The following is a 9,598-nucleotide window of genomic DNA, read 5'->3' on the forward strand; positions in this document are numbered from 1 at the left end:
ACAACGCCACGGGGAGCTTTTGTACCGTAATTCAGGCTTTGGACTTTTAACTGCATTCTAAGCGATTTAATTTGATTTCTTCTAACCATCTCATTATCAATTTATGGTTAGAAACTTTCTTAGTAGAACAACTTGAATAAGTGGTAACATTTGTAGAAATCCTCAGATAAGTATTTCATTTTGTTAGATATCCACCATACATGCAAGATTGGCCCGAGGATCAGTCGGACACTCGTGTCTTTTATAGATGTCACTGTGGAGCTTTTGAAACTGAGAGTTTGAGACCACTAATATAAATAAAAAATTTCACATTTTCATGTGCTAATTTCAATATACTTGTAATCAAATTATTAATATAGCACAGCAGGCGATGCCAAGACACCAAATGAAACTAACCAAGTTTTATTTTCCGGGTGTGATCGATCGTTTCCTGCAACTCTATGTCTCGCAGCTGCAACACGAAACCAACGACAGATAAATGCATGGCTCTTGTTATCGTTGTGATCCATGGACCTGTGGCTCGCATTCATCGCTAGTCCACGTACGCACATTAGCCTTTTGAGGCCGGTGCCTAACAATAATTCATTCATGAACTTGCCCTGTGCAGTACTGCAGTCTAGAGCTGCACGTACGTGCGGTGCCACCCCTTGTGCAAATCATGCAGCAGCACTGGAGTCAGGACCATTGCTAGCCGGCCTCTTGCTGTGTTGATGGCCGGCGTAGGTTGGTAAGATATCAACAACAGCCAAACCTCACTATAGTTTCCAGTAAAAACAGAGAGAGGTGTTTCGGTCTGTGCTCCGTAGTCCCTACGGTATTAGGATGGGGACGCCCTTATCACCTGTCATTCCATTCTGGCAGGCAGGATTTGCTGATCCTGATTTCTGTATATGTATAGCTTCGAGCTTACGCCAGGCGTTGTGGATTAACAGGGATACTATTTTCTTTGTTGGATGTGGCAGACACATGGTGATCTGATATGACCTGATGATTGGAGTTATTTACCATCGCATAGGAAATGGTTGTGAGTTGTTGTCAGTTGTCGCCGGTGGCCACGGCCAGGCCAGCCCAGGGGAACCAAGGACGTTCTAGCTAACTGACTATAGCAGTGACTAGTAGGAGTACAGTTGTAGCCTAGGCTCATCCATCCATCATAGCTAGCCGTCCACAGTAGCGCACGTACAGTGCAGTGCAGCAAATCACTGTTGTTAATCGAATCAAAACACGAAAAGTGGGGTTGGGCCCTTCCAACAGCTAGCATGGCATCCAAGCACCAACCAATTTACTCCACACGGTACATCGATAATACTATTGTGCCCATTGATCGCTTTTGCAAGGCCAATTAGAAAAATTCCTCGCTAGGAGAAAAGGGAGATGGACACGATGCAAAAAATGTTGAATAATAAGTCAGTAGATGCATGCATTGCAGCCTAGCGATGTGCTGGAGGTGGTCACTCCATGCTCACTCATTCGTGTGGCTGCACTGCAGGCTGGCAACTTTGCCAACAACAACAACCAGAGAGTAAGAAATTCTCCTTGTGTACGCACATATCCCCAGCGTGTTTCACAATGCAAAGAAAAATAAATAAAAGAAGTCCCGAGACATTTCTTCTAAGAAGTCTGCTTACTACACCTCCCTACCAAACTCAAAATGGTACTCTGATCTTTTTAGTTTGGTCCAACAGTTTTCACCATGTCACAATTTCTCCTGCCGCATTTCCTTTCCCGGACCCACACCTCCAGCCTTCCGGTTCGCCCTCCAACATATCCCAGCGTGTTTCACAATGCAAAGAAAAAAAATTCCCCCAACATTTCTTGTGAAGCGACATAAAAAAATCGACTGAGATTGTGCGGTGCGCGGAATTGCGGGGATATTTATCGGGCACAGCACATAGCCACCTGCTCTGTCGCCTTTCCGGGACACTGTCGCAGCCCAGGTCATTAGGCCGTGCTGGTCGTTGCTAGCAATGAGCTAATCCATGCAACAATGCGTTTCATCTTAATTAATCAGTAGTCCTGCTCTCACATCTCTGTAGAGTAGTACCACGAACGGATCCATGATTGCTGCTGCTTTGTCCGTTGACAACGAAAATCGACCGGTACAGGCTCCAGTACGATATCTTATCAGGGGCTATTTAAGTTGTATCATCAGGTCTTAAGTTAATCAGTTAGTGCTTTGTCGGTACGCGCGACAATCCGGCACGCACAGGGAACTCTTGTCAGTTCACAACTCACGAGGATGCAGAGGTGTAGGCTAGCTCTGGGTTTCCAGCGCGCGAGAGGTTGGATACTTGGATTGAGAGGAAATGGCAGAAACCGCTCGTTAGTGTGAGCCATTGTTGCGCAAAACATCTATTATTTATATTTTTTCACAAAACACTTACTATTTGTCTAATCCGTTGCACGTAATTTCTAATTCTAGTTTCAGTGCGATAAACACGTTTCTGACCGGTGGGCTCACCTGTCAGTGCCAATGTGGCGTTTCGGCCTTGCCAGCAAGGATTGGGTTGGGCCGAAGAGGACTTCGGGGCGGCGTGGGCGCGGCGCTGCGGTGCAGCTCGACGCGGGCGGACGGACAGTGCGGTCACGCTGTACGCTCCCGTGATGCGGACGTACGAGGTGCGCGCCTCCTCTTGAGAGCCAGAGATGGAACTTGTTTCACCTCGTCGAGTACAGGGTGGCCGCCGGCACTGATGCTGCCACGCACACAAAGGACCGCCGCCGCCGGATTCCCAAAGAGCCGCAGACGGCGATGACGGAGCTGGGCGCGGACTACGTAATCGATGATGCAGCCCATTCGCCCGAGTGTGAGCCGCGCCATGCCATGCTGCAAGCCGCCCGTCTGCCCGCATGCCTGAGCCGCGCCGCCCGCGCGCCTGCACCGCGAAGCATGCTCGCCCGCGTCGTGTCGCGCCGTCCGCCCGGCACGCCCGCACCGCGCCTCACCGCCCCGAGGTACTCTTCGGCCTGACCCAATCCATGCTGGCAAGGCCGAGACGCCACGTTGGCACTGACGGGTGGGTCCCACCTGTCAGAAACGTGTTTATTGCGTTGAAACTGGGGTTAGGACTTATGTGCAACGGATTAGACGAATAGTAGGTGTTTTGCGTAAAAAATATGAATAGTGGGTGTTTTGCGCAACAAGCTTAACAATCATGGTGAACGGTGTGTGCAATTTGCTCCTTTGATCGATGGGTTTGGTGGTCCCGTGTAAGCCGGGGGAGATCGAGCTGCTGCGTGAACGCAAAGCAAGTTGCGGCACATGGTCCGGTCTTTGTCTGTTGACGTGGCTTTGCGATCGAGTTCTCTTCTGCTGACGCGGGCAAATATGTGGGGTTGATGCACCGCACTAACTAAGACAAGAGTCTCCTTTCCGAAAACAAAACTAAGACAAGTCTCAGTGTGTGGTTGCTCTGAACTTGTTTTAAGGCTCCTTTGATTCAAAGGATTTTTATAAAAGAAATAAAGGATTTGAATCTTTAAGATTTTTTCTATATGAGTTGTTTGATTTGTAGGATTGAACCTCGTGAAAAAAAATTCTAAGGATTTCATTGCATAGGAAATTTTCCATCCAATGCAACTTCCTTTCCAACTTTCTTTGTTTTTCCTATGCTCAATCAAACAAATCTTGGTCTAACCACGTCCTGTAGGATTCGAATGGGCATGACCAGTAGAGGAGCTAGAAATTGGATTAAAGAGGGGCTAATCTTATGCATATTGTGTGGACGGGGGGCTGATTAAGCATATCCATCATGTTTTAGCCATGATCTTTCATTCTAACAATGTAAATATAACTAGATAATAACGAATTGGACCGGTACTATAGCACCGGTCCTGGATCCTCCCCTGGGCATGATATTGCATCCTGCGGTTTTTCTATTCTTGTGTTTTTTCTATCCTGAGAATCAAAGAGGCTCTTACTGTCTGCAGCGAAAATACATAGAAAAAAAGAAGCAAATATCATGAAATCTTTACTTTGGTACTACTTGTAATCAATTAGCGACAAAGAGACAAAATTTATTGTATCTTTTCTATCCTGAGAATCAAAGAGACTCCTATTGTCTCCAGTGAAAATGCTTTATCTAGGATATATATTTTTTTTTTACTTTTTTCAAAAAGGAGGAAAAAACTCCGACTTCTCATCGATTGATGCACACAGTCATAAATATTATTAAAGTTTTAGTGGTCTTACAATCTCAAAAGACCAAACAAAAAACATTTCTTAGAGGTTACATCCTATAAATAAAATCAAGTAGAAGAACATATCACCCTTCCAGCCTCACATTGGTGCGCCACCCGGCTGAAGAATTCGAAAGACCGTATCCAACCGGCTACAGCCAAATTCCATAGATTCATTGGCCACCGTCGGAAGCAGTAGGGACCAAGGAGCCAATGTATCGCTCTAATCTTATCGAACTCATTGGCCACCGTCTCGAGTGTTAGCACATGACTTTTTTTTAAGGGACTCTTTCATTCAAAGGAAATCTATAACATTTTTGAAAGTTTTTTAGAGCTTTTTTGATTTGTATGATTGAAAACATTACAAGTTTTTTTTTTTGCTATGGACTATTTTGCATTAAATCTCAAAGGAGAATTTCCATCGACTCTAATCTTATTGAACTTTCTCTTGTTTCTTAGACAAATATGGTAAGCATGCAATCCTTGAATATTTTTTCTGCATTTTACTGCAGTGACCATACAAACGGTTTACAACATTGATATTACAGTGTTTTCAATTGTTCCAGAACTAAATATGCCATGCTATCTAATTATTATGTCTTGTACTACTTCTGTCCTTTTTGAATCATGCAAACAAAAAAAAAGACCATATCAGCTTGTTATTAGTGTATACTAGTATAATTATAAACTGAAAAAAAAATGTCCAGACAGCTAAATTAAAGGTCACATGTACGCGTACCAAGACAAGACACCAGGTCATGTTGTATCACGCACAGCAGGGTCCATGTTACCAGCTAATTGGTTGTTAAGAAGAAGAGGTAGTATGACCAGAGACCAGAGTCTCATTGTACTTACGGGGGTCTCTCTTTTGATTAGCCAATGAGCACTCCAATTATTAATTTTTCATTCATAATTTCATAGTCAGTAATCCAGTATATACATACTCAGCTGTAGGTTTTGTTTTAAATCAAACGTTTTTAGATTTGACCGATATTGTTTAAAAGAGTAACAACACATATGACATCAAATCAGTATATTATGATACTGCATTTCAAAATGGACCTAGTGATACTAATTTAGTGTCGTAAACATTACTATTTTTTAATAAAATTGGTCAAACTTATATTTTTGACTTACGACAAAACTTAGATTCATGTACGTAAGAGATAGACCGTAGACGGACTTCTTTGCCCGTTTGAATGGCAAAACAAATAATCTCAGTCCACCGAGTAAACAAGACGGGATTAGCCTCACTCTTGTTCTCATCTTGCCATAGGAAGGACGGCAATCTTTGCAAGATTCCAACGGCATTATCACCACGGGCCCTCGGAAGAGACAAGCATTGTGGATATTTAATGGGTGCACTGCAGAATATTTAGTACGGATAGCGAGTGGCACTTCTTACAATTTGGAGCCTCCCCGACAAACTCAACGATCAATGACGCAGCAGAGCTGTGTTCCACTAGTTTCGTCAGTTAGATTGACGATCAGGCGGAACAATTTTTCCGGGAAATGGATCCACGAGCCTTTGTGGATAGAGATCCAATGTCTAAGAGCATCTCTTGCGGATAACTAAAACAGAGATGCGAACTTGCAGTTTTCGGTTGAGCTAAACTAGAAAATTTTCAGTTCCAAATAGCTTCTCGCATAACGGATACCGAATTCAGACCTGAATAATTTAACAGATACCGAATTCAGACCTGAATAATTTAGACATGAATGATAACTAGTTCATCATTCATCTACCGTCAAGTTCATCATCAAGTTCAAACTACACAAAATATACTACAATAGTTAGTAGGACAAGGAGCAGATTACACAAAAACAAAATTTGCTCATTTTGCGTCCTTCTCCTCGCCGCCGCCTTCCCATTCGTCTTCGCCGTCTACTCGGCTAGAGCGGCAAGGTACTCGGGGTCAGTGTCCTCCTTGTCTCGTCGGCGGCGTTTGTCGTTGTAGAGCGTGAGGAGCGAATCAGCGAGGGCCTTCACGTACGCGAGGTCTTTCTCGCCGTCGACCTCCACCTCGGCCTCCTCGCCTCCTCCTCCTCCTCCTCCTCCTTCCTCCCCAAACCTATGGTTTCGGGGCCTGATCGAGAAGGTGAGCCTTGCCGCGCAGCGCAGGTGACGCGGGAGGACCCAGCCTCCTCCTGCCGCGGTGTAGCGCAGCCCACGCTCGAACTGCCCACCGCCGCCGCCTCTTCCCGGAACTCCTCCCACCAGCGATTAGCGTTATTGCTCGTGTGCCGGTACCACCAGAGAGCTCCTCAACGGCGAGCGCCGAGTGCGCGGCGCGCGCGTGCTGCATCCTTTTCGGCAGATGCGCCGCCGCTGCTGTAATCCCCCTACCGGGGCTACTGTTTCCCCGCCTGTGCGGGGAAGTGGTCCGGCCATCGCAGCGAGCGGTGGAGCTGCCGGAGTAGTTCATTGGCCACATTTCTGACGGAAATGTGGCGGCCAGAGGTAAGTGGGTGGCAGCGGTGGCAGTGCGAAGTGGGCAGTCGCAGCAGAGGGTGGCGACGGAATGTGGAGGGTTGGATCCGAACTTGCCCTCAAATACAACATGTATGCGTGGGTTCCGCGGCTGTTTGGGGTAACCCGAATCCATTTCTTCGAGCCGCCCGGTTTGGGGTATCTGCGTGGGCTGGTTTTTGGCCCAAAATACGAATAGGGGATTCGGTTTCGCCTTTTGCGGTATCTGATAAGATGATCTAACCTTATTTAACAAATCATTGCGTTACATGAATTATTTTGATGGTTAAGTCTAAAATTTATAAAGGCGTGAGTATTTCATCTATGACATGTGGAGGACATCTCGTAACACGTAGGATGACCTTTTGCAAAGCAATCCATCCTCACCAAGCCGTGGCATTGTGGCTCCGTGCCTCAACCTAAGGTGGCATTTAAATCCTCGCGGGCACACATACTACTCCGTTTGGACTCAACAAACCACGTGACCAGTCTAAAATCCTTGCCCGTATAGTCAAGGCTTGCACTCATTTTCAGTTAAGTAGAGCTAATACAGCACTGTATCACGGTCTAAAAAGATGATTAAGCCTTAGTTTGGCATTGCCGAACTATGTTGTCCTGAACTCATTTTATAATTTGCTATTGAAAACTACACACAAAAGTAGAAAATTTTGGTTAGCCAAACACGGAAATAGCCAAAAGCGGATGAAAAAAAGGGATTATGATAATCCACCGCCAAACGCAGCCTAACACGGTATTGTTACATACTCACTCCGTTTCTAAATACTTGTCGCGGTTTTAGTGCAAATTTGCACTAAAACCACGACAATGCACTAAAACCGCGACAAGTATTTAGAAACGGATGGGCCGGCACGGAGACGGGGGAGACGGGAGTTTTCTGGATGGGGAAGAAGAAAGGTCGAGAGGGAGCCAGAGACGCCTCAGTATATCCTCTCTTTACCTAAGCGTTTCTCAGCATGTGCGTCCTTCCTTCAGTTTGCTCCCGCTATCCATCTCAGAGAGCTCTTCCTGCCAACATCTCCTCCTCCGTCCATCACCTGTCCTAGATGATGGCCATATAGGAGGTAGTAGCCTCATGGTTGACTGATCTTATGGCGGAGCTCAATTTTATGCCATTGAGCTTATGAAGATGTTTTGATTGCAGGGAAATGGGTTCGTGTTTGCCCTATCTAGTTCTGATGAGGATCCAGCAAGCCGAATTTGTCGCAAACGAGCCCAATCCGGAAAGGGGCTAAACATGTGGAGTGTGAGGTGCTAATTCAGAGATTCTTTTATGTCATGTACTTTGTTTTAGCATGTTGCGAGCGTGTATGTAGTTTGTTACCTACACCATGTTGTGTTGCAACGAAGGTAATTATAAATGTTTTCCGAGCAAGTGTTCTACTGGGATTACTGCTTGGTAAAGTGGTAGAGTTTATTTTTGGGGAAAAGATGAGGTCTTTATTGGTTTAGACTTGTCAAAAGGAGATGGTGTACATTGCGCTTGTGCAGTATGGGCATGCGCACTCTTTTGTAATAAAAAGAAAAAAAATCAGTTTACTATTTGTTTGCTTGAATTCATAGAAAGTAAAGTATTGGAGAGAAAAACCCGTCACAACATATTATCAACATTTTATGAGCAGAAAAAAAAAACACTGCGGGAAGGAAACATGTTCTTTTAGCAAAAAATCATCTTTATAAATTAAGCAAACATAGTATACGGTTTCAAAACTACGGTATGAACAAATAATAAGGACCTCTAATAAAACCGTAAGTTACAGCAAGGTCTTTTCAAGTCGTCGGTTGTATCTTCACTTTCTACATCTCTATGCTACTCTATTTGCATTGCAGAGGTTGCGCAGAATACCAAAAATGCACAGGCTGGACTAATCTTCTAAAAAACATTAAAGTGCCGCATGATTTCTTTGGCTTATTACTGAGAATTGAGAAGGCAATATCGTTGAGCGCAATGTGATCAGAGTTAGATGCAAGGCTGATTTGCTTTGTCATGCACAACCAAAGGAGAACCGGAAAACAAAATAACAAAACGAGAGGACTAGTCCCAAAACAAAATTGACATCCAAAAGAGAGTTGACGATCTATGTGACCACAACACCACGAGTCCATGTGGGTAAGGGACCGGTAGACCTATGAGACTTTTATTCCTACGAAGCTACTCCACCCATCCACGCAATTAGAGTAATCTGACTTAGTCTATAAATTTTTTTTGAGAACACGGTAGAAACGCAGACGGTCACAACACGTGCATGCACTCACCCCTACGAAGACACACACGCACACCCTATCTTACCAGTTAAAAAATAGCGTCGATTAATCTTAGAATAATTCAGAGAAATGTGACACCCGTGTCAAGTTTAGAACTTAAACCTGGGTGGGCTGATTCGCTCAGTCCCGACTTAGTCTACAGTTTAGACACATCTTCTAGTGCTGGAAGGCCCGGAATAAAAAATAACCAATGTGGGAAAAACTTCGACAACAGCAGGTTTTAGCTCGCCTCTCTTTTCTTAATTGCACCGGGTGCGGTGGGCCTGTGTGGCTCATAAAGGAAGGTCATTGTCATGTCTCTACCCAGGAGAGCCCAACTGCCTTTCAAACAAACAAAATTTGGGCCTGGTTGGGCCGGGGCTTGAGCAGAAGCTTCTCGGACATCTAGCCAGGGAACGAAATTAAGCACTAAGTTCCAGTTTTCCAGTGAAGTACTGTAGATCACATCCCATGTCGCAGATTCCTGAGGGAGTGAGGGAGATGAGAATATGAGGTGTGTGGCCGACGTCCTGCCTCCCGAGCACGCTACAAACGTGACCAAATTGGTATGCTGACTGCTGACGTCGCACGACTTAGTACGCATGCTTCCAACTCCACGTGCTCGAGAAAAATGGGAGTGTAGTATAAAAATGCGGCGCCTCGATGGCTCGGCTCGGTATGCCGCGC

The 9,598-nt window shown here is 45.2% G+C and overlaps 1 long non-coding RNA gene across 1 annotated transcript; it reads left to right on the plus strand.

Moving 5' to 3' along the window:
• The first annotated feature begins 7,512 nt into the window (after positions 1–7,512).
• LOC104582679 lies at positions 7,513–8,223 on the plus strand. Its single transcript, XR_730570.2, has 2 exons — positions 7,513–7,731; positions 7,812–8,223. It is a non-coding gene; the product is annotated as an uncharacterized LOC104582679 (long non-coding RNA).
• Positions 8,224–9,598: the final 1,375 nt, after the last annotated feature.

The sequence above is a fragment of the Brachypodium distachyon genome, chromosome 2 (assembly GCF_000005505.3).
Source record: "Brachypodium distachyon strain Bd21 chromosome 2, Brachypodium_distachyon_v3.0, whole genome shotgun sequence".
NCBI lineage: Eukaryota > Viridiplantae > Streptophyta > Magnoliopsida > Poales > Poaceae > Brachypodium > Brachypodium distachyon.